This window comes from Heterodontus francisci, chromosome 20, assembly GCF_036365525.1.
Source record: "Heterodontus francisci isolate sHetFra1 chromosome 20, sHetFra1.hap1, whole genome shotgun sequence".
Classification (NCBI taxonomy): Eukaryota; Metazoa; Chordata; class Chondrichthyes; order Heterodontiformes; family Heterodontidae; genus Heterodontus; species Heterodontus francisci.
In genome coordinates, this window is record NC_090390.1 from 23163906 (window position 1) to 23190100 (window position 26195).

The window sequence follows — 26195 nt, forward strand, 5'->3', positions numbered from 1 at the left end:
GACCCGGCCCGACCCGAGCCCGAATGCCAGACCTGGAAGTGCAACCCGACCCGACCCGAACCCAAACTTTAGAGTACGGCTCCAATAACACTCAGGAAACTCGACACCATCCAGGACAAAGCAGCCCGCTTGATCAGCACCCCACTCATCACCTTAAACATTCACTTCTCCATCACTGATGCACAGTGGCAGCTATGTGTACCATCTACAAGGTGCCCTACAGCAACTCACCACGCTTCCTTTGACAGCACCTTCCAAACCCGCGACCTCTACCACCTAGAAGGACAAGGGCAGTAGATGTATGGGAACACCACCACCTGCAAGTTCCCCTCCAAGTCACACATCATTCTGATTTCAATCTATATCACCGTTCCTTCACATTCGCTCGTTTAAAATCCTGGAACTCCCTCCCCAACAGCACTGTGGGTGTACCCACACTAGATGGACTGTCGTGCTTCAAGAAGGCAGCTCATTACCACCTTCTCAAGGACAATTCAGGATGGGCAACAAATGTTGGTCTTGCCAGCGATGCCCACATCCAATGAAACGAATAATAATAAAAAATCCCTCTTTAATTCTCTCTGCTTTGCTTCCTCGGCTTCTTTAAGATGCTCCTCTCCTTTGAACAAACGTTTGGTCACCTGATCTAATATCTCCTTATGTGACTGATAATGTTCCTGTGAAGCACCGTGGGATATTTTACTCTGTTAAAGGTACTATAATGCACTATAAAGGCACATTCTCATTGTTGTTGCTGCTACTCTATGGGCACTATAGTAAGCAGAGTGCAGCAGCAGAAGCAGGAAAGGGCTACCCATGATACACGGTGTCACACCAGGCTACACAACACAGTGGGCCTGCTATCCCAGGCAAAACTACATGGGGGTAACAGGAAAGAGGTGCCATCAAAGGCTTAAGCTTAGCAAGACAAGTTGTGGCATCCTTATTCAGCAAATTCTGCAGAGAAGATCAACCATTCATATATCATTGTCAGTGGCAATTAAATGCCAAGAGGTTTATTACATTCATTGTGTGCTGTGTGATTGTGGGTCGTGCGTTTTTGACAATGCTTCAGCTGTCTAACCAATGCAGAAAAGCAATCAACAAAGCCAATAAGGTGTTGAACTATTAGTTGATGAATCAGAGGAAATATTAATCAAACTTTATAGTTCTATAATATGACTACACCTTGAATACAGTTCTGGTTGCCTAGAAACTAGAGAGACATTCAAACACTGGAGGCAGTACAGAGAAGAGTCACGAGGCTTTTCCCTATTGTTAGGGATCTGAGTTAGGAGGAAAGACAGGACAGCATTGTGCTTTTCAGCCGGGAATGAAAATATCTGAGACGTGATCTTATAGACGTATCAAAGATTGTTAAGGGTACAGAAAAAGTTCAACCAAACTATTAGTTTTAACTATAATAAAAACAAGAAATGCTGGAACCACTTAGCAGGTCTGGCAGCATCTGTGGAAAGAGAAGCAGAGTTAACGTTTCGGGTCAGTGACCCTTCTTCAGTTCCGAAGAAGGGTCACTGACCCAAAACGTTAACTCTGCTTCTCTTTCCACAGATGCTGCCAGACCTGCTGAGTGGTTCCAGCATTTCTTGTTTTTATTCCAGATTTCCAGCATCTGCAGTATTTTGCTTTTATTACTTTTAACTGCTGGAGCAAAACCAGGGGACGCAGGTTCAAACTAGAGAAGGGTGGTATTAGGACTGACATCAGGAAGTTATTCTTTGAAAAAAAAAATGCTTAACATATAAAATAAACAACCAGATAAAATATTGGAGACAAAACCCTGGAATTGATGGTCTTGTAGCCATTGATACCAAGCATGAACTTCTCAAAACAGTCAATATCACATAAATATTTTTGGCTACCATCTGTGTGGGTATATTGGCACTAATAGAAGGCTTTTATATGTTAGACTATTATAAATATATAAACAGAGACAATTTCATAGATCTGCAGGGCTTCAGGAATGCAATGCATGCTCCAAGTTGAAGACCCACACTCCTTGTCTGATCTTAAAGAGTTGTTGATATGCACACAGGATACCACATGCAATTCCTAATTGTAACTACACCCTACATCCTGTAATTCTAACTATATCTTGCATCTTTTAATTGTAACTATATTGAATATTTTTTCTCCTGGTTTAATTTTGCCAGTACCAATTCTATTTTACCTGATCTTACTGTTTAGCATCTTCCAACATTAAAAGGTTAAATATTTGCACAGTGGACCAGCTTACACTTTTACCTGTGATAGGAGTTTGCCATATAAAGCAGTAGGAAACCCCATTTCCTTCTCTATCCACCCTGGAAAAAACTCTCTCCTAACTCACTTACAACGGCACTCTCAAAATTCCAACTGTCTCACCTTTGGCCCTCCATTTGCCACAACATTTCTGCTGCTACCGATTTGCTCAACCGCACTGTTACCTCCACCTTCGATGTCCTCGTCCCCATTAAAATCATTACTCTCTCTCACCCTGGCTGTTCCCCCGGTGTGGCCCTCATCTCCACTTCCTTGAGTCCAAGAGGCACAGACTTGAATGAATATGGTGGGCAACTAAATTAGCCATTCACTGCCATATCTGGCTGGACCACAGAAAGCACTGTCTGGCCCTGCTCCTGTCTGTTAAATCTGCTCACTGTTCCACAATTATCCTAGAATGCAGATGGTCTTCTTTAACTTCTCTCCCTTGTCTCCTCCATTCTCACTTCCAACTACAAGTGTGAGGAACTCATGGACCTCTTTGTCACTAAGGATGAGACCATCTGATCAGCAGCCTCTGCCACTTCCTTGCCTTCCCCTAGCCCACCAGGCTGAACTTTCTCTGTCTCCCCTCAACCCTAGCCCTGAACTTGTATATTTCTCTCGTTTTTTCCTACCTCCCCTCATATCCTCTCAACCTTGTCAATGAGATCCACCTCCTGCTCCCTCAACCCTATTCCCACTAAGGCTTTTCACAGGCCTGGGCCGCCCGCCAGCCAAGGGTAAATTCCCCCTGGCGGTGGGCGGAGGCCCTTAAGTGGCTGTTAACTGGACACTTAAGGGCCTTGATGGGCCTGGAGTGGGTGGGCCGTTTTTCGCCGCCGCCGCCCCACATAAAATGGTGGCAGAAGCGGGAGCACATCGGGATGGGCCCTCCCACTCCATTTTATGCCTCTCGTCACCACAATCCCACTGTTTGTCATGGAGCAGCTGCAGGACATCCTTCTGGGGGAGGGTGAGCAGCCAGAGGTCATGGTCCACATTGGTACCAATGACATAGATAGGAAGAGGAATGAGGTCCTGAAAGCAGATTTTAGGGAGTTAGGAAGGAAATCAGAAAGCAGGACCTCCAAAGCAGTAATCTCAGGATTACTCCCAGTGCCACATGATGGTGAGCATAGGAATAGGAGGATTGATCGATTGAACACGTGGCTGGAGAATTGGTGTAGGAGGGCAGGCATCAGTTTTCTGTGGCATTGGGACCAGTTCTGGGGCAGGTGGGACCTGTACAAGATGGACGGGCTACACCTTAACAGGACCAGAACAAACATACCCACAGGGAGATTTGCTAGTGCAGTTGGGGAGGGTTTAAACTAGCTTGTCAGGGGATGGGAACCTGAGGGATAGTTCATATTGGAAGGAAGTAAAGCTGGTAACAGGAGGTAGAAAAGTAGCAAGTGACATTAGAAGGCAGGTGAAACAAAGGCGAGCATCAGATAGGCTTAGAATGCAGAATAATGTCAAGAAGACAAGGTTAAGTGTACTCTACCTGAATGCACATAGCATTCACAACAAGGTAGATAATTTAAAGGCCCAAATAGAGGTAAATGGATATGATCTAATTGCCATAATGGAAACATGGCTATAGGGTGACCAAGACTGGGAACTGAATATTCAAGGATATTCGACATTTAGGAAAGACAAGCAAAAAGGAAAAGAAGGTGGTGTTGCACTGATACTAAGGGATGGGATCAGTACATTAGTAAAGGAGGATCTCAGACTGGAAGAACAAAATGTGGAATCTGTTTGGGTGGAGCTAAGAAACAGCAAGGAGCGGCAAACATTGTTAGGAGTTGTTTATAGGCCATCAAACAGTATTGGTAGTGTGGAGCGTGGTAATAATCAGAAGATTAGAGAGGCATGTGGCATGGGTAATAGAGTAATTATGGGTGACTTCAATCTGCATATAGACTGGGTAAACACAAGAACACAAGAAATAGGAGAAGAAGTAGACCATATGGCACATCAAACCTGCTCCACCATTCAATATGATCATGGCTGATCTTGGGCTTCAATTTCACTTTCCTGTCCGTTCCCCATATCCCATGATTCCCTGTGAGACCAAAAATCTATCTATCCCAGCCTTAAATGTATTCAATAATGGAGCATCCACAACCCCCTGGGGTAGAGAATTCCAAAGATTCACAACCCTTTGAGTGAAGTAATTTTTCCTCGTCTCAGTCCTGAATGATTGACCCCTTATCCTGAGACTGTGCCCCGTGTTCTAGATTCCCCAATCTGTGGGAACAATCTCTCAGCTTCTACCCTATCAAGCCCCTTCAGAATCTTGTATGTCTCAATTAGATTGTCTCTCATTCTTCTAAACACCAGAGAATATAGGCCCAATTTATTCAGCCTCTCATCACAGGACAACCCCCTCTTCCCGGGGACCAATTTAGTAAATCTTTGCTGCACTGCCTCCAGTGCCAGTATATCCTTTCTTAAACGTGGAGACCAAAACTGCACACAGTGGCTGGAATTTTACGCCACCCCAGCGGGTCGGATGGTGGCATGTGGGCAGCGTAAAATTGAGCGGCAGGCTCCGGGAGGCCTACCCGTCCTGATTTAGCCTCCGAACAAGTTTACGGAGGTCTTGCGGGGGGGTGGTGGGGGGTGGGAAACCGCAACTTAAGGGCCCTCTTCCGCCTCCACGGGTATTTTACCCATGCCAAGTGGGTGTGCCGGGGACAGGGTACCCGATTGAGGGCCGCCCCCACTTCCCAACCCACCCCTGGGATCCAAGACGCCCCCCCTCCCCCCAAACGACCACCCGAGCCTCACCAGGGCATGACCGATCCCCCTGGTGAGGCAACCCAAACTTACCCACTCTTTCGGGTCCATGACGTCGGCTGGGCTGCAGTCCCAGCAGTGGCCACCGCTCCTGGTGGCACTGCTAAGACTAAGAGCTGCCAGCCCACTGATTGGCCGGCAGCTCACTGAGGTGGGACCTCCTCCCTCAAGTGGGTGGAAGTCCCGCCTCGGGCCAATTAAAGCCTGGGGATCCATAAAATACGGGACGGATCCCCAGGCTGGGTGGAAGTGGGTTCGTCATCGACATTTACGTCAGAGTCCGGCTCCCGTCCGCCCACTGTAAAATTCCGGCCGGTATCCCAGCTGCAGTCTCACCAAAGCCCTGTACAATTTTAGGAAGACTTCTTTATTCCTGTACTCCAATCCCCTTGCAATAAAGGCCAACATGCCATTTGCCTTCCTAATAGCTTGCTGCACCTTAATGTTAACATAGTGTGTTCCTTGTACGAGTACACCCAAGTGTCTCTAGACATCAACACTTACCAGTTTCACACCTTTTAACAAATATTCTGCTTTTCTATTTTTACGACCAAAGTGAACATCTTCACATTTCCCTACATTATACTCCATTTGCCATGTTGTTGCCCACTCACTTAACCTGTGTATATCTCTTTGCAGTCTCTCTACATCCTCCCCGCAGCTTACCTTTCCACCGAGCTTTGTATCATCAGTAAACATAGATACATTACTCTCTGTCTCTTCATCCAAGTCATTAATATAGAGCGTAAATAGCTGATGCCCCAGCACTGATCCTTACTCATGAGTAACCATAATAGGATAGAATTTTGCATTATGTTTGAAAGTGAGGTAGTTCAATCTGAAGCCAGGGGATTAAATTTGAACAAAGGAAATTATGAAGTTATGAGGGGCAAATTGGCTGAGATGGATTGGGAATATACAATAAAAGGTATGACATAGGCAATGGAGAGTCTTTAAAAAAATATTACATAGTTTACAGCAACTATACATTCCTTCAAGGTACAGAAACCCCAAAAGTAAAGGCAGTCAACTTCAAAGGAAGTTAAGGATTGTACAAGATTAAGAGAAAAGGCCTATAAAATTGCAAGAAATAGTAATAAACCCGAGGATTGGGAGAATTTTAGAATACAGCAAAAAAGGACGAAGAAACTGATCAGGAAAGGGAGAATAGAATATGAATGTAAGCTAGCAAAAAATATTAAAAAACGGACTGTAAAAGCTTCTACAGGTACTTAAAAAGGAAACGTTTGGCTAAGACAAATGTGGGTCCATTACAGGGAGAGTCAGGAGAATTTATAATGGGGAATAAACAAATGTTAGAGAAGCTAAATGATTACTTTGTGTCTGTCTTCACTGAGGAACATACAAGAAATCTCCCAGAATTAGAGATCCAAGGGATTAGGGGTACGAGTAACTGAAGGAAATTAGTATTAGTACGAAGGTTGTATTGGAGAAATTAATGGGGCTGAAGGTTGATAAGTCCCCAGGACCTGATATTCTACATGCCAGAATGTTGAAAGAGGTAGCGATAGAGATAGTGGATGCATTGGTGATCATCTTCCTAAATTCTATAGATTCTGGAACGGTTCCTGCAGATTGGAAGGTTGCAAATGTCATCCCACTATTTAAGAAGGGAAGGAGAGAGAAAATAGGGAATTACAGACCAGTTAACCTTACATCAGTTGTTGGGAAAATGTTAGAATCTATTCTAAAGGATGTGATAAATGGACACTTGGACAATAATGATCTGATTGGGCATAGTCAACATGGATTTATGAATGGGAAATCATGCTTGATGAACCTGTTGGAATTTTTTGAGGATGTTACTAAAAGAATTGCTAAAAGGGAGTCGGTGAACGTGGTAAACTTGGATGGATCCTTTGGGAACACAAGAGGTAATGGTACGGGAGTAGGAAGAAAAGCTATTTAAGCAATTCTCTGACTACGATTAGATAGATAAGAATAAAACCAGGTGAGAGCATTCCCACCCAGCTGGATGACAGTGAAAGATATTGGAGGTGGATGGTGTGGTCAACAGTGTCAAAAGCTGCAGACAGGTCGAGAAGGACGAGGAGGGAAAGTTTACCTTTATCAATGTCACATAGGATGTCATTTGTGACTTTGATAAGAGCCTTTTTGGTACTGTGGTAGGGCCAAAAACGTGATTGGAGGGATTCAAACATGGAGTTCTGGCAAAGATGGGCACGAATTTGGGAAGTGACAACATGTTCAAAGACTTTAAAGAGGAAAGGGAGGTTGGAGATGGGGCAGAAGTTTGCAAGGACAGTGGGATCAAGGGTGGGAATTACCCCCGGCGAGGCCCCAAAAACGTATCTTTTCCCGGTGCATTCCTTCCTCTTCTTCTCGAAGCTGGGTTGCAATCCCAGCAGTGGCCACCGCACCCTGTGGCGCTGCTGGGACTAACAGCTGCCAGCTCTCTGATTGGCCAGCAGCTCCATTAGGCGGGACTTACTGCCTCAATGAGGTGGAAGTCCCACCTCAGACCAATTAAGGGCCTAGGGACCATAAAATGCAGTCTGGATCCCCAGGCCAGGCGGAGGCGGGATCACCACCGACTTTTCAGTTGGTGGACGGCTCCCGTCCGACGAGGGTAAAGTTCCGGCCACAGTGTCAGTTTCAAATGTACACTGACGGCACTCAGCTCTAGCTCACCATTAACTCTCTTGGGCCCTCTACTATCTCTAAATAGTCTGAGTGTTTGTTCAATATCCAATACTGGATGAGCAGAAATTTCTTCCAATTAAATATTGGGAAGACTGAAACCATTGGCTTCAGTCCCCATCACAAACTCTGCTGCCTCGCCACTGACTCCATTCCTCTCCTTGGCAACTGTCTGAGGCTGAATCAGATTGCTCACCACCTTGGTGTTATATTTGACCCCTTGATAAGCTTCTCGCCACATATCTGTGCCGTCATTAAAACCACCTATTTCCACCTCCATAAAATTGCCCCACTCCGTCCCTGTTACAGATCACCTACTGCTGAAAGCCTCATCCATGCTCTTGTCACCTCTTGACTTGACTATTCCAATGCACTCATAGCCTGCCTCCCATGTTATGCCCTCTATGAACTTGAGGTTATCCAAAACTCTGCTCCTCGTATCCCAACTTGCACGATATCCTGTTCACCCATCACCCTTATGCTCTCTGACCTACATTGGCTCCCTATTACGCAAAGTCTCAGTTTTAAAATTCTCATCCTTGCTTTCAAATCCATCCATGGCCTCGCCCCTCCATATCTCTATAATCTCCTCTGGCCTGAAGATATCGGCACTCTTCCAATTCTGGCCTCTTGAGCATCCTTGATTTTAATCGCTCCACCATTGGTGGCTGCTCCTTCAGCTGCCTCGACCCCAAGGTCTGGAAATCCCTCCCTAAACCTCTGTGCCTCTCTACCTCACTTTTCTCCTTTACGACACTCCTTAATCCTACCTCTGACCAAGCTACTGGTGGTCTGCCATAACATCTTCTTATGTGACTCAGTGTCATATTTTGTTTTATAATGTCCCTGTGAAGCGTCTTGGGGCATTTCATTACATTAAAAGTGCCAGATAAATACAAATTGTTGTTCTCTGAAATGTCTTGCTACATTTGGTGAGTGCTATAAAGATATTATTTGCTGTAACAGCAGACCTCGTTTATAGCCAGCCCATAGGTTGATGCAGATTTGTGACTGATTGTCCCACTCCTCTTTATCATCAAAATAACTCGCACGTGATGTCAGCGTAAGAAACAAGGGTTAATAGGATTGTTTCTCTTACTAAATGTCTTGAAGTTGATAGTGTCTAGGTGTCGTGTGAAACATCTTGAATTGCAAAAGGTAGGTAGTGATACTAAGCAAAAGACAAGCAAAGTACAAAAACATCAATTCAAGAAATAAGGAAAAGAAAAATTAAAAGAAAATTATTAATAAAAGGGCAAGAAAAAGGCTCCTGAAGGAGTTGAAAAGGAAAGAGAGAAAATTAAACTGAAATAAAACAGAACCTGATATTAAGAAGGAAAGATCAGTTGGATAGATCTGCAGGAAATACATGACTGAAATACATCTTGCCATTGTCAATATTCGTTATATTGAATTTTTTTTTCTAGTTGAATGGCAACTAAAGAAAGAATTAGTTCCTCAATCACCAGTGCAAACTCAGAAAATTAACCCCTTTGTGTACAATTCATTTTACTGTCAACTCTGATAGCACTGAAGTTTAGGAAATTTGATCATTCTATTCTCATGATGTTTTAGATTTTTTTTTCTTGATTCATTTTCAGGATATGGATGTCACTGCCATTTGTTGCTCATTCCCTAGTTGCCTTTGAGAAGGTGGTAGTGGGTCTTCTCCTTGAACCACTGCAGTCTGTGTTGTGGTGTTCTGAAGGTGCTCCCACGATGCCATTAGGTAGGTAGTTTCAGGATTTCAACCCATTTTAGTTAAACGTCATATGGCCAATTCCCCAATGTGGTCCCAACACGGCACTGTCTTGATTCCCCTCAGGAGACCACTGACAGGCTGTCGCTTGCTGGCAGGGATCCTGCCACGAGCCTGTCATTAACGGCCCCTGATCCAGGAAATTGGGCCAGTTCATGATGAGGATTGGGATGGTCAGTGAATATACCACCCAAATCCTCTAGGGGCAGAAATCCAGTCCAACAATGTGAGGAGTGCACATTATTTCTACTAAATGGCTAGATTCCCAAAAGTGCTCCAGTGACAACAGCCACATAGCCACGTGGGCAACTAGTAGCATTCTAATGAGTCATATGAAGGATTCCACTGGATCAATGCCCAGGTGATCTCAGACCATATGAACAGGATATACAGATGTATGCCAGATTCCAGCAGCATGTTGAACTCATGGCACCACCACTATTTTAAGGAGCTAGCAGACTGGATGGGTGGTTTCTGGAAATCATGACTATCTCATGCTGCCCTGGTTTATCACACCTAATAGGATCCTTACTGAGGCACAGAGGAAAACATACAATGAGGCTCTTATCTCCAGCTGAATTCAGGTGGAATGTACAATTGGCATTTTGAAGCAATGTTACTGCGGACTGATTCAGAAAGAAATTTTCCTGAATTTTTTTCCCTAATTAGCCTTGGGTTGTATCTGGGGTTTTCTTTTTGCCTCTCCCAGTAGATTACATGGCTGCTGTTGGATTGGGGGTGTCCAGTCATGATGCTTCACCCATCATGACTCTGTGGGATGATGGTCTTTTCCTTCTTGTTATCTTTCTATGCTTGTAAAAGGTGAGGTCCTATTCTAGAGCCCTCAGATCATCTGCACCTGCTGCATGCTTCATGGTTGCATTATTCATAGAGAGGAACCCATGCAGCCGATGGGGCAGGAAGGTGGGTTATCAGCCTCTAGAATATGAATGTGGAGAAGGAAGGAGAATTGGTTGAAGCTGGTACCCAGCCAGACAGACAGGATGAATTGACAGGACTCACAATTAAAAGCAGTAACTGAGCCTTTATATAAATGACTCTTTGGGCCTCTCTGGAGTACAAACACTCTATAACAACATGCTGAGCCAAACCTTCCCCCCACCTGCCTTTACAACAATCCCCACCTATTTCTTTCCAACACCAACATTCATATGTCCTATCTCAACAAATCAGTGTTAAGCATTTCAAACAAGGTGCAACCATTTTATTGTCCTTGTCCACGTTTGTGCCTCTTCTGATCAAGTGGGCATGTGGGGCCAGATCACAGCTGAGCACCTGAAATTTCTACTAAAGCAAAATAACGGCCCCGAATTTGCTACAGTGGGGCATCTGGTGGCGTACTTCGTGAATTGGATTTTATCCTCACCTTCAGTTCCCATTATTTTTGTGCCGCCAATTGCTGGGAGTGTGAGCTGCTCACAGCGCAATGAGGTCAACAGGGCATCTGGTGCCTTGGTGAACGGCAAGACCAACAGTCTGTCTCCTTAACCAATGGATAACTATCTGAAGGGAAAAGATTTGCAGGGCTACAGGGAAAAGGCAGCGGATAGGGACTAGGTGCGTTGCTCTCACAGAGAGCCGGCACAGACATGATGGGCTGAATGGCTCCCTTCTGTGCTGGAACCATTCCATGATTTAAGCATAGAGAAAGACACAGAGCGAATAGCAGTTGGAGCCAAATCAGATAAACAAGAGAAATAAGGAGAGGGAAAGAAAGATTGGATTAAGAGAGAATGAGAAAAGACAGAAAGAAAAGGTAGTAACTCAAAAAAAAATATAAAATTTAGAAATCCTCAAGGAATAATGTACCACCTGTAGAAGTGAAGCTCCACAGTTTCAATTGTTCCCTTTCTGGGCCTCCAAGATTGAGTCTCATGTCAGGACCATAACTTACCCCATTAACAGGGTCCTTACACTGTGAAATAACAGCCTTAACTTTCTACAGTGAGTTTAATTCATATTTATGGCACAAATCCAGGAATTTCTTGAAACACATTGATTGGTTGATGGTGAGCTCCGCTTTTTACGAGGTTAACGGTGGAATGGCGCAAATCATCCAGAAATGTGTCGCAATTCACAACTCATGCCATTTCTTTCTCATTGCAATCTGTTGCTTTTTGTGCACTAATAACAGTGTGTGGCGTGAACCTGCCATTATGGTTCCAGCAAATTCTGGGCCAAGGTGCCCGATCGTTCTTGAAACCTGCACGGATGCAGAGGCTCCACCATCTGCTTGGAATGCCTGTTGGATCACAGAGCAGCTCATTCTGTGGGAACTGCTTGTCTGTGAAGCTCTGGGTCAAATGGTTCTGATCGCACAATCAAAAACAAATGACTGTTACTTTGAGCTCTTTGATCATTCTTGACCAACAAGGAACACTACAATGCTTCACTTCATTGCCAGAAATATAAAGAGAGATAAGGAGAAGGGCTTGATTTCATATCCAGCATGAATGGGGAATTAGAATCAAAATCCTGAACGGAAGAAATATTTAAGACTTTTTAGTAATTAATGTATTTAATGTAATCAGAAGTATTCCTATCTTTAGTTGTCTGATTTTTCTGTCAGTTATATGAAATTGTGTCCTGTAGTAAACAGTAGCCTAGGAGCTTTGCACGATATGTACTTGTATACATTATTCTGGTGCAAACTTGGAAAATGTTATATCTTTCTGAGCACTTTCAGCATACAGATATATTTAAAAGGGTTTTTTTTGTTGCCCGTTACTTCTTAAGCTCAGCCTGATTGAATTTGAAATAACTTCACGTTCATTTTTTATTAGTATGTAGAGCAGAAACAGGAGTTCAGCAGATTTAAATGCTATATATACAATTCGTTATTGTTCAAAGGAGCTCATGAATAATAGTCAGAGCCTGGATGTTGCATAAAAATGCAATACGTTTCTATACTTGCAGAAGAATGGCACCAACAAGATTCTCTTTGTATGCTGGACTGGCCCTTTCATGAGTTCCTTATATTCATACACTAAGTACCTGAGGGTATATTATTTCCTGCCTGTCAGGTTAAAGAAAAACTAAACTGAAGCCTTTTTTTAACAATTAATGTGTTCTTTAACTTTACATAGAGAACAAAATCCGCTCCCAGTTGTTTACTGGAACTGAACTGCCACCTGCCCTTTACAAAGGTCTTTGTCAAATACTTCGCAGCCTCAAATCATTGAGATCTTTTCCTAAGTATATTTTCCATCTTTATTGAACTTGCTGTAAGGTGTCAACGCATGATGGTTTCTGCCTGATACATGAACCAGAGCAAAATCATAAAGTGACATAAACAAACATTCAAAATTAACAGGCAAGAAAAGGCTGGTCCATCAAGGCTGCCCTACACCTCATGATGGCTGCAGCATCCTGATTAAACATTTGCCCCCACCCGCAGCCAAGTAATCTCCTGGGCGAGGCAGCGAAAAGGAAAAAAAAACAGGGCTAATAAGGGAAAATTCCTCTCTGATCCTTTTGGCTGATCGAAACCAGTGCCGGAGATTGCATGAACACAAGGATTATGAGCAGGGGGAGGCCATTTGGCCCTTCGAGCCTGATCGCCATTCGATAAGATTATGACTGATCTGACTGTGGCCTCAACTCCACTTTCCTGTCTGCCTCCCCCATAACCCTTGACTCCCTTGTTGATCAAAAGTCTATTTAACTCAGCCTTTAATATATTCAATGACCCAGCCTCCACTGCTCTCTGGGGAAGAGAATTCCACAGACTAAAAACACTCTGAGAGAAAAAAATTTCTCCTCATCTCAGTCTTAAATGGGAGACCCCTAATTTTTAAACTGTATCTTCCATCTCTAGACTCTCCCACACGGGGAAACATCATCTCAGCATCCACCCTGTCAAGTCCCTTCAAGATCTTATATGTTTCAATAAGATCACCTCTCATTCTTCTAAACTCCAATGAGTATATGCCCAAACTGCTCAAACTTTCCTCATAAGATAATTCCTTCATCCCAGGAATCAGTCGAGTGAACCTTCTCTGAACTGCTTCTAATAGAATTATATCTTTTTTTAAGTAAGGAGACCAAAACTGTACACAGTACACCAGATGTGGTCTAACTAAGGCCCTGTACAGTGTAGCAACACTTCCCTACTGTTAGACTCGATTCCCCTGGCAATAAATACCAACATTCCATTTGCCTTCCTAATCACTTGCTGTACCTGCATACTTTTTGTGACTCATATACCAGGACACCCAGATCCCTCTGCACCATAGAGTTCTGCAGTCTTTCTCCATTCAAATAATATACTGCTTTTCTATTCTTCCTGCCACATTATACTCCATCTGCCAAATTTTTGCCCACTCACTTAAACTATCTAAATCCTTTTGTATCCTCTTGATAATTTACTTTCTGACCTATCGTTGTGCCATCAGCAAATTTAGCAACCATACATTCAGTCCCTTCATCCAAGTCATTGATAAAAATTGTAAATAGTTGAGGCCCCAGCACTGATCCCTGTGGTACACCACTAGTAACAGCTTGCCAACCCAAAAATGACCCATTTATCCCTACTCTCTGCTTCCTCGTAGCTAACCGATCTTCTATCCATGCTAATATGTTACCCCCTACACCCGAAACTCTTATTTTGATGTGGCACCTTATTGAATGCCTTCTGGAAATCTAAGTTCACCACATCTGCAGGTTCCCCCTTTATCCACTTTGCTTGGTACTCCCATAAAGAACTCAAAAAAGTTATATCAAACATGATCTCCCTTTCATAAAACCACGTTGATGCTGCTTGATTATATTATGATTTCCTAAATGTCCTGCTTTTACCTCCTTAATAATGGATTCTAGCATTTTCCTAAGACAGATGTTCGGCTAACTGGCTTATAGTTTCCTGATCTCTGTCTCCCTGCTTTCTTGAATAGAAATGTTATATTTGTGATTTTTCAATCAGCTGGAACCTTTCCAGAGCCTAGGGAATTTTGGAAGATCACAACCAATGCATCTACTATCTCTGCAGCCACTTCTTTTAAAACGCTAGGATGCAGGGCATCAGGTCCAGGGGACTTGTCAGCCTTTAGTTCTAATAGTTTTCGCTCATAACTGTGATTGTTTTAAGTTTCTCCCTCCCTTTTACCTCTTGATTTTCAAGTATTCTAGGGATGTTTTTTATGTCTTCAACAGTGAAAAAAGATACAAAATACCTATTCAATGCTTCCGCCATTTCCTTTTTCCAATTATTAATTCCCCAGTCTCAGTCTCTAAGGGACCAACACTCACTTTAGTTACTCTTTTCCTTTTAAATACTTATAGAAACTCTTACTTTCTGTTTTATATTTCTAGCTAGCTTTCTCTCATACTCTAATTTCTCCCTCCTTAGTATTTTTAAGTCATTCTTTGCTGGTTTCTAAAATCTGTCCAATCTTCTGACCTACCATTAATCTTTGCAGTATTGTGCACTTTTTCTTTCAATTTTATGCAATTTGACTTCCTTAGTTAGCCACGGATGGTGCATCCTTCTCATAGAGTCTTTCTTTCTAAATGGAACATATCTTTGCTGAGAGTTCTGAAATATCTCCTTAAATGTCTGCCACTGCTTCTCCACTTTCCTATCTTTTATCTATTTTCACAGTTCACTTTAGACAACTCAGTCCTTATCATTGCCTTTATTTAAGTTTAAGACACTAGTCATAGACCCAGACTAATCACCCTCAAACTGAACGTGAAATTCTATCATGTTATGATCTCTGTTACCTAGAGGCTCCTTTACTATGAGGTCAGAAATTTATCCTGTCTCATTGCATATTACCATGCCTAAAATAGCTTGCTCCCTGGTTGGCACTAGAATGTACTGCTCTAAGAAATAGTCCTGAATACATTGATTGAACTTGTCTTCCGAGCTACCTTTGCCAATCAGATACGTCCAATCTCTATAAAGATTAGAATCACCCATGATTACTGCAGTACCTTTCTTACAAGAGCCCATTATTTCTTCTTGTAGACTCTGTCCTACCGTTTAGCTGCTATTAGGGGGCCTATAAACTACTTCCACAAGTGACCTTTGCTATTTCTTAACTCTACCCAAACTGATTCTACATCTTAATCTTCTGAACAAAGGTCATGTCTCACTACAGTACTAATGTCATCCTTAATTAACAGAGCTGCCCCATCACCTTTTCTTCATTTTCTATCCTTCCAAAATGTCAAATAGCCTTGGATATTCAGGTCCCAGCCTTGGTCACCTTGCAATCATGTCTCTGTAATGGCTATCAGGTCATACATATTTATCTCTATTGGTGCTAACAATACATCCATTTTGTTATGAATTCTGCGCACATTCAGATACAAAGCCTTTAATTCTGTCTTTTTACCATTCTTGCAAACTCTGGCCTTATCTGTTGGTGCACTCTTCAATTTATACGCTCTGCTGCTTCCTGCCACACTCTGTTTATCATTACCCATGTCGCTACCCTGCTCTGCTGTCTTGTTCTTGCTCTTTAATTTACCACATCTCCCCTCACATGATCCCTCCCCCCCTCCCCACCCCATTATTTAGTTTAAAGCTCTCTCTACTGCCCTAGTTACATGACTCGCCAGAAAACTGGTCCCAGCACAGTTCAGGTGAAGACCATCCCAACGGTACAGCTCCCACTTTACCCAGTACTGGTGCCAGTGCCTCATGAATTGAAACCCATTTCTTCCACAGCAATCTTGGCACCACGCATTCAAGTTTCTAATCTTATTTACCCTACTCCAATTTGCTCGAGGCTCAGATAGTAATCCAGGAATTATTACCTTTGTGGTTCTGCTTTTTAATTTAGCCCCTAGCTGCTCATAATCCCTGAGCAGAACCGCTTTCCTAGTCCTAACATTTTCGTTGGTACCCACATGGGCCATGACAACTGGATTCTCCCCCCTCCCACTGCAAGTTCCTCTCCAGCTCAGAACACATGTCCGGAACCCTGGCACTGGTCAGGCAACACAGCCTTCTGAGCTCATGCTCCTGGCTGCAGAGAACTGTGTCTATCCCCCTGATTATACAACTATACTGTCCCCTACTATGGCTACATTTCTATTTACTCTCCCTACTTGAATGGCTTCCTGTACCATGGTGCCATGGTCAGTTCACTCATCCACCCTGTAGCCCCCACTCTCATCCATACAAGCTGAAAGAACCTCGAATCTGTTGGACAATTGCAAGGGCTGAGGCTCCTCCACGTCTACCTTCTCGATCCCCATACCTGCCTCACTTGCAGTCACACCCTCCTGTCCCTGACCATGGACCAAATCGGAAGACCCTCGCCTAAGGGGTGTGACTGCCTTCTGGAATAAAGTGTCCAGGTAACTTTCCCCCTCCCTAATGTATTGCAGTGTCTGAAGCTCGGCCTCCAGTTCATTAACTCTGAGCCAAAGTTCCTCTAGCCATAGACACTGCAGATGTGGTTGCCGTAGATCAGACTGGCGTCCACGAGCTCTCACATACTACAGCTGCTACACATCACCTACCCTGCCATCCTTATTGCGTTTTAATTAACTAATTAATTAATTATTTTCTTAATTAGGTTTTAATTAATTCCTCTAGTCCTGCTTGTGCTTATATTCTTATTCTTATTTTTATTTTAATTAATGTTATACTTAACCCGATTAAAATTCCTTAGTTTAGATAAGAGAAAATACTGACCAACCAATCACTTGCCTTCTTTCCTGTTATGCCACACTTCAATTTTCTTCAGAATGCCAAGTGTTATTTATGAAGACACTTACCTTCTCTATGATGCTGCCTCTGCCCCATTCAAGAGCTGGTCCAAATCTCTCTTGAAGGCAGAGAGACAGCACCCGCTGCACTAGACGGCAATACATTCCAGAGGCTCACTACTCTCTGGGAATAGAAGAACCACCCATCATCCAGTCTACTCCTACTCTTAGTTAGTTTAAACTCGTGTCCTGCAGTCCATCCTTAATCTGTTAAACTGGAATAGGCATACTATGCAGCCATAAATCATTTTATAGACCTCAATCAGGTTACCTCTAAGTCTATGCTTCTCTCAAGCAATTAGAGCAGGGTTCTTAAGCCTATCTAAGTAGTAAAAGTTCTTTAAGCTAGGAATCATTCTTCTTATTCTCCTCTGAATTTTTTCCAAGGCATATATCTCTGTAAAATGGCCCAGTTCTAAGATAGATTCCAAGTGCTGAAATGCCCAGTATGTGTTGACAGTTGTATCTCCATCCTCCATGAGAAATGATATTCTCTTCCTCTTTCACTCTTAGCTCCTCATACTCACTAGTGCTTAGTACTTTACCCAATGAGAACCATTCTAACTGCCTAACTATTTCCTACCAGTGCATGTGCCTGGGTATGTACTGAGGTGGTTAAGATGCCATGACAAAGTTAGTAATGGTGCGGCAGGAGTTGTGGAGCTCGATGTGCCCAGGTGCTCCTCTAACTGGTTCCACAGCTGTGGCTAAGTTGGTAGCACTCTTGCATCTGAGTCAGAAGGTTATAGGTTCCTGTTCCATTCGAGAGTCTTGAGCACAAAATTTAAGCAAACACTCCAATGGCAGATTGGTGAATCAGCCACGTTATAGGCCTCAGCCCTCTATTCTTGATAATTTAGGGCAACTGTCAATGCATCATTGCTCCCAATGCTTCATCAGTTTCTCGGTCCATGGAAGTATAAGCCCTGAAATTGTATAGTGACACCCAGATGCAAACCCTGCATCCCAGCATGTGCGAGTAGATGGGTATGGAGCATACAGCCAGGCTTTCTTGGAAACCTGCTTTTGGGACTCATCTTTACACAATGTAAGTGTGACAATAGTTTCATTTTTAAGTGGCAATTTGATAGAGTGGCATGCAGTGGTACAAGTAGACATTGAAGCTATGAAAGAGCTGTGGGTCATCTGAGTGCTGTGCATGTACCCACAGTCAAAATTAAACAAATTGGAAGGAGACAGGCGTACGTTGCCAATCTGCTTGGTTTGGGGAAAAGCTTAGCTTGGCAAACAAACTTCTTCCTTTTGGAAAACTCCGAATGATTGGTGCCACATTTAATCTTCTTGTCACCTCCTTTTACACAGCTTGGACCATTCTCCTGTGGGGAGGATGCTCTACAGAATAAAGCAGACCAATTTTCCTTTCACCCGCAGCTGTGCTATTGGGGATGGCGGGGTTTAACTGGCACTGCATTGTTGCTTGTCTCCAAAAGACCTGGAAGACCTGTTCTATAAAGAAAAGACTTGCATTTAAGCAGCGCCTGCCATGACTTCAGGACGTCCCATAGCGATTTGGAGCCAATTAAGTACTTTTGAAGTGTAATCACTGAAGTACATAGGAATCATAGCAGCCAATTTGCACAGCAAGGGCCCACAAACAGCAAGCTGCTAATGAACAGCTAATCTGTCTTTAGTGGTGTTGGCTGAGGGAACTCCCTTGCACTTCTTCAAAATAGCACCATGGGATCTTTTACATCTACCTGAGAGGGAAGACAGGGCCTCAGTGCAATGTTTTATCTAAAAGGCAACACCTCCAACAGTGCAGCACTCCCACAGTACTGCATTAGAGTGTCAGTCTAGATTTTGTACTCAAGTCTCTGGCATGAGCCTTAAATCCACAACCTTCTGACTTAGAGGCAAGTGTGCTATGATCTGAGCCACAACTCACACCTTTGCTCCTCTTCCCATTAATGCCTCTTCTTTAAATGGCATTTATAGCCTTTTAAAGAGCTGCATTCCCTTCTACTCCCCAATCTCCTCCACCATTCCACTCCTCACAATTGAACGAGCACCCGCCAGTGACTGAATCTGGACCAGGTGCTGTTGCTGCAGGTATAAATCTTGCTGCACACTGATCATGCTCAAACCTCACAGGGGATGAAAAATTTGCACACTTAATTCCTTTGATTGTGTTCGTGTTGGGGGGTGGTGGGGGGGTAGCACCATTAAGATCTTATGATATTATTTCTGTCTACAATTTAAAATACATTACTTTTTCTCACCTCATGTCACGGCACATGAACCTCCCCTGAGGGAACTCCTGCACATACTCTTTATATCGCTGATAGTCACTCGCCTGACATTTCTGAATTGCTGCTTCCTTTGTTATCTTCCTTGAAGGCTTTTCCCTAAAATATCTTAGTGATGCGAAGGCTTGGGCTTTGGGGATTGCCTGCGAGATTCACCATTATTGTGTTATTTTCTGTGGAGCTCTATTAATTACCACTAAATTTCTAAAGCTGCAAGCTTATACTATATTTAAAGCTAATACAATTAATTTCATGTCATCACCAAACCCACTTCATGGTGTATTTTAGCATCTCAATAGCCTGACGTTATACTCTGGGTAGACAATCTTACTATAACAAGGTTTATATTCCCTAGCTGCCAACCTGCACGCACTGAAAGTATTCAGCTAATTCTCTACTAACACCTCCTCTTCCCAGACTCACCTATAATACGACAGTTTCTCTTTCTCTGCTTTATTGTATGTTGCCTATTTATAGTATATCGACTCTTCAAAGCGTTTTAACATGATGCGGACATCAAACACTAGGCTGAGTTTCTGCCTGCAAGCACTTATGGTTGTAACAGACGTAAGCATGTCATTTAATCATGACATGGTTAGTTCCCACTCCCCACTGCCCAGCAGTCATGGAAGTTCTTTTATCCCTCCTGTGAAAGGGTTTAAAACTCCACCATAAACGAAGGTTATGTGCAAGTTTATTTTTGCCAAACCTCCTACTTTTGGGCTGTTAATTAGTTTCAAAACTGTGTTCCCTAGACCCAGTCCAAATCATCCTTTTTTTTATTTGTTCATGGGATGTGGGCCTTGCTGGCTAGGCCAGTATTTATTGCCCATCCCTAATTGCCCTTGAGAAAGTGGTGGTGAGCTGCCTTCTTGAACCGCTACAGTGCTTGGGATGTAGGTATCCCCACAGTACTTTTGCTGATTCAACCCGAAAGCGAGAGAAGTTGCAATGAGAGAGAGAGAGAGAGATGTTAAACTGAGGCCCCATCTGCTTGCTGGGGTGGATGTAAAAGATCGCATGGCACTATATCAAAGAAGAGCAGTGAAGTTATCTGCAGTGTCCTGGCCATTACTTATCCCTCATTTATCACATTGCTGTTTGTGAGAGTTTGCTGTGAGCATACTGGCTGCTGCATTTCCTGCATTACAACAAAAAAGTGCTTCGTTGGCTGTAAAGCACTTTGAGATGTCCGCTGGTTGTGAAAGGCACTATATAAATGCAATTCTGTCTGTTTTAGCAAGACAGTAATGAGAGAATGATGAAAGGTCACTGACCTGAAACGTTAACTCTGCTTCTCTCTCCACAGAGGCTGCCAGACCTGCTGAGTATTTCCAGTATTTCTTGCTTTTATTCCAGATTTCCAGCATCTGCAGTATTTTGCTTTTATATTGATGAGAGACTAAGACCCAGCGATGGAGAGGGTAGTGTAAGGCAAACAGCAATGAGAGTGACAACAGTAGCAGAAGGGTCAGGAACCAGAGGACACCGTTATAGCCAGGTGAGGAGGGGGTCTCAGGCTCCCCTCTTGCCCTTCCTCTTATTTGACCGCAACAGGATTTATTCCTTTTAAACAGTGGTTGTGCTTTCCACCTGTGTGAGTATTTTACCTTTTTACCTTTACTGTGATCATGATGAACCAATCGGACAGGTTTTCTTAAGTTTAAACAAGAAAGAGGTAAGTTTACTATACAGAACACTCTAAGCCCGATTTAAAATTAATTTTTAAAAAAGCTACACATTCATGCATGCATTCACATGAGAATCACACACACGCAAATAGATTATCAAGTGGAAAGTCGGGCTTTTGGTTGGATTAAAGTCTAGGATAAATAAAAGTTAAATACACAGTTTGAGGTTGGATGATTCGGTGATTGTCTGGTTGGAGTAGTACTCTTGAAGTCGTTGGTTGGTCAAAGTGCACTTTGTGGCTGGCTTGCTTTGCTCAGGGTTTTCTTGAAGGCAGAATTGTAGTTGGTTCTCTTCTCCTGGTTTCTGGCTGTAGCAGTCTGTAGGCTTGGAGGGTCCCCAGTCATAGATGGCTTTCAATTTGATATTTTCTGGAGAGACAGAGAGAGAGAAAGAGAAGCACACAGCCTTCTCTGCCTCTGCACACTCAGTTACTGCTTATCTTCTGTGAGTGTAACAAAATTCCCAGTTTTTTCAGAGCTGGACAAACGGTCACACGGTTCTCTCAATCCCCTTTGTTTTTAATGAGGTCCAAAGTCTAAAACTCAAAAGCTCTCTCAGGTGGTGTTGTCAGTGGGAACCCCTGGAGGGATGTCTCCACTTATGAATGCCTTAGGATGACTTTGAATGGCCCACTAAAAAGGATGATCTGGATAATCTACTCAATTAGCTAATGCATTGTTCTGGCTGGCTTCCTGTTAGACTTTTGTCTCCAGTTCAATCTCCTGGTATTTCAGATGCAAATTGCAGTGGACATCTTGGCTGCTCATTTAAAAAAAAAACTGTGGGATTTTTTCCATTTAAGTTCGAATGTAAGTTTCCATCCAATGAATTAATATTTCTCATTTGGCCTATCGTGTTTTGCTGACAACACAGATTTAAGGTAATTGGCAAAAGAACCAAAGCTGACATGAGGGGAATTTATTTTAAGCAGGAAAACTTTACAATCTGGAATGCACTGTCTGAAAGTGTGGCGGAAGCAGATTCAATAGTAACGTTCAAAAGTGGAATTGGATAAATACATGAAGGGGAAAATTCTGCTGGAGAATGGGGAAAGGGCAGGGAAGTGAGACAAATCGGACAGCTCTTTCATAGAGCTAGTACAGGCATGATGGGTTGAATAGCCTCCTTCTGTGCTGTATCATTCTAACAGAGAGCAAAGTGTCCAACAGCAATGAGAGAGGCAGGGTCAGGGACAGAGTGAAACAGATAGAAAGCAGCAATGGAGAGCAGCGTAGGAGAAGCAGCAACATGAGAGAGAGAGACTGACAGGCAAGAAAGGGAGAGAAGCAACAGAGAGACCAATATGGAAGAAGCAGCAATGAAAGACAGACAGGTAGAAAGACAGAGAGCAGTGACAGACAGCAATGTGGATGAGACAGTAATAATAGAAAGAAAAACACAGTGAGAGCCAGAAAGAGCAGTGTGAGTGCAGTAGCAATGAGAGAGAAAAACGGGCAAAGATATGCAAAAAATGAGAGCAGCAACAGAGAGGGCAGTGTGAAACAGTAGGTAAGAGAAATCATTTCTATCCAACTTATAAAAGCAAACTTCACAAAACACCTTGATCGGGTGTTCAGTAGAAATATTAGGGCTGATTGGCCCAGTGTAGACTGGCAATAGGAAACAGACTGAGACATAGACTTAGGCATGGGTAGGGGTACTGACTGCGGCACTGACTGGGGCACTGACTGGGATACTGTCTGGGGCACTGACTGGGGTACTGACTGGGGTACTGACTGGGGCACTGACTGGGGTACTGACTGGACTGGGGCACTGACTGGGTTGGGGTACTGACTGGGGCACTGACTGGGGCACTAACTGGGGTACTGACTGGGGCACTGACTGGTGCGGGGCACTGACTGGATTGGGGGCACTGACTGGGGTACCAACTGAACCAGAGCACTGACTGGGTTGGGGCACTGACTGGGGCACTAACTGGGGCACTAACTGGGGCACTGACTGGGGCACTAACTGGGGCACTGACTGGGGCACTGACGGGGGCACTGACTGGCCCGGGGCACTGACTGGCCCGGGGCACTGACTGGGGCACTAACTGGGGTCCTGACTGGGGTACTGACTGGCCCGGGGCACTGACTGTGTTGGGGGTACTGACTGGGGCACTGACTGAGGTACGGACTAGGGCACCTCCTGGATTGGGGGCATGACTGGGGTACTGACTGAACCAGGGAACTGACTGAGGTACAAACTGGTGCACTGACTGGGGCACTGACCAGTGCACTGACGGCATTCAGGGCACAGACTGGGGCACTGACCGGGACACTGACTGGGGTACTGACTGGGGCACTGACCAGGGCACTGACCGGGGCACTGACCGGGGCACTGACTGGGTAACTGTCTGGGGCATTGACCAGGGCACTGACTGGAGCACTGACCAGTGCACTGACGGCATTCAGGGCACAGACTGGGGCACTGACTGGAGCACTGACCAGGGCACTGACCGAGGTACTGACTGGGGTACTAACTGGGGTACTGACTGGGGCACTGACTGGGCTACTGACTGGGGCACTGACCAGGGCATTGACCGGGGCACTGACCGGGGCACTGATTGGGGCACTGACTGGGGTACTGTCTGGGGCATTGACCAGGGCACTGACTGGAGCACTGACCAGTGCACTGACTGAGGTATTGACTGGGGTACTAACTGGGGTACTGTCTGGGGCATTGACCAGGGCACTGACTGGAGCACTGACCGGGGCACTGACTGAGGTACTGACTGGGGCACTGACTGGGGTACTGACTGGGGTACTGTCTGGGGCATTGACCAGGGCACTGACTGGAGCACTGACCGGGGCACTGACTGAGGTACTGACTGGGGCACTGATTGGGGCACTGACTGGGGTACTGTCTGGGGCATTGACCAGTGCACTGACTGAGGTATTGACTGGGGTACTAACTGGGGTACTGTCTGGGGCATTGACCAGGGCACTGACTGGAGCACTGACCGGGGCACTGACTGAGGTACTGACCGGGGCACTGACTGAGGTACTGACTGGGGCACTGACTGGGGTACTAACTGGGGCACTGATTGGGGCACTGACTGGGGTACTGTCTGGGGCATTGACCAGGGCACTGACTGGGGCACTGACCGAGGCACTGACTGAGGTATTGACTGGGGCACTAACTGGGGTACTGTCTGGGGCATTGACCAGGGCACTGACTGGAGCACTGACCGGGGCACTGACTGAGGTACTGACTGGGGCACTGTTGGGGTATGGACTGTGGTACTGACTGGGTTACTGACTGACCCAGAGGAATTGACTGGACTGGGGCACTGACTGGGGCACTGACCAGCGCACTGACTGAATTGGGGGCACTGAATGGGGCACTGACTGGGGTACTGACTGGGTTCCTGACTGGAGCACTGACTGGGTTATTGACTGGAGCACTGACTGGGTTACTGACTGACCCAGAAGCATTGATTGGACTGTGTCACTGACTGGGGCACTGACTGGAGCACTGACTAGATCGGGGGCACTGACCAGGTTACTGACTGGGGCACTGACTGGGATACTGACCGGAGCACTGACTAGATGGGGGGCACTGACTGGATCACTGACTGGGGCAATGACTTTGGTACAGACAGGGGTACTGACAGAGGCATCGGCTGGGGTAACGACAGGGGTACTGACTGGGGCACTGCTGGATCAGGGGCACTGACTGGGTATTGACTGGCTCAGGGGCACTGTGGATTAGGGGCACTGGCTGGTCAGGGGCACTAACCAATCGCATGAGTTACATGATTTGAATGCCACCCATGCTTCCTTATCACCTCCAACTGTGTCCTTTCCACCTCTCTCATCTTCTGCTCTTTTTTGTTTATTCATATTTGGTGTATGGGCATCACTGGCACATCTGGTGTTTATTGCCTGTCCTTACTTACCCTGATCTAACTCTCATGCAGCCAGCTCCGCCCACGCTCATCATTGGCTGCATGCATCAGCGGGGGATCCAATATCACAAGTGGTGAGCACTATTTAAAGGCGGCCTGCACTTCTTAAAGGGGAGGTGCATTTTGGCTTCAAGAATGTTTTTTTTAAAGTGAATCTGAGATTTGACACTTTGAGCAATTGCTGCACGTGTGAGAGAGTGATCACCAAAGTTTTCTGATAATTCACTGGAGGTCTTGATGCAAGATGTGGAGAGAAGGAGAGGCATTCTGTATATGCAGGGAGGCAGGAGACCCTCCAAATATATGCTCAGGAGATGGTGCGATGAAGTAGCGGCAGAGGTCAATGTGAGGAGTGCAGGTCCAAGACCATGGATGCAGTGCAGGAAGGAGATTAATGATCAGACATGAGCTGTCAAGGTGAGTGAGTTTAATATCCGAATGGTATATCCTAGCAACTGCAGCACTAGCCTCATTCACTGCTCAATTTACTACCCCCCCATCACTCACCTATCAACAACCTCTATCAATCAGTACTCAATCCTACAATCCATTTGCTTTAACTCACCCTCACACACTTAGCACTGTCGCAAGCTTCGCACACACAACTTAAATCTTGTGCACACTGGCAGCTATTCAACCATGGCTGCATCACCCAAACCTATTGCAGGACACTCACTGACACACTTCCCTCTTTCTTGCAGGAGAATGTGGTGCATAACAGGAGGAAGCAGGAAAGGACTGGAGGAGGACTACATGCCTGCACACATTAACCGCCAGGGACGATACAATGCCAGCCATCTTGAGAAGGGGCATCACTGTGGCTGTGGTCACTGGCGGGGCTGGAGGGATCCATGATGAGGGTATCTTCATACCTAATCCCCCTTCTCCCCACTGCACCCTACTCCCTCAGCCCATAATCTCTTCTGACTGACAAGCTGTAGATGGTGCAAGAACACACTCTTACTTTCTCCTCTTCCCTCATCCCAACCCAACTCTTGTCCCTTTTTCATTTCAGATACCCAAGAGCTGGAGCCTTCCCAGTTAGTGGAGAAAGAGGAAGAAGACAGTG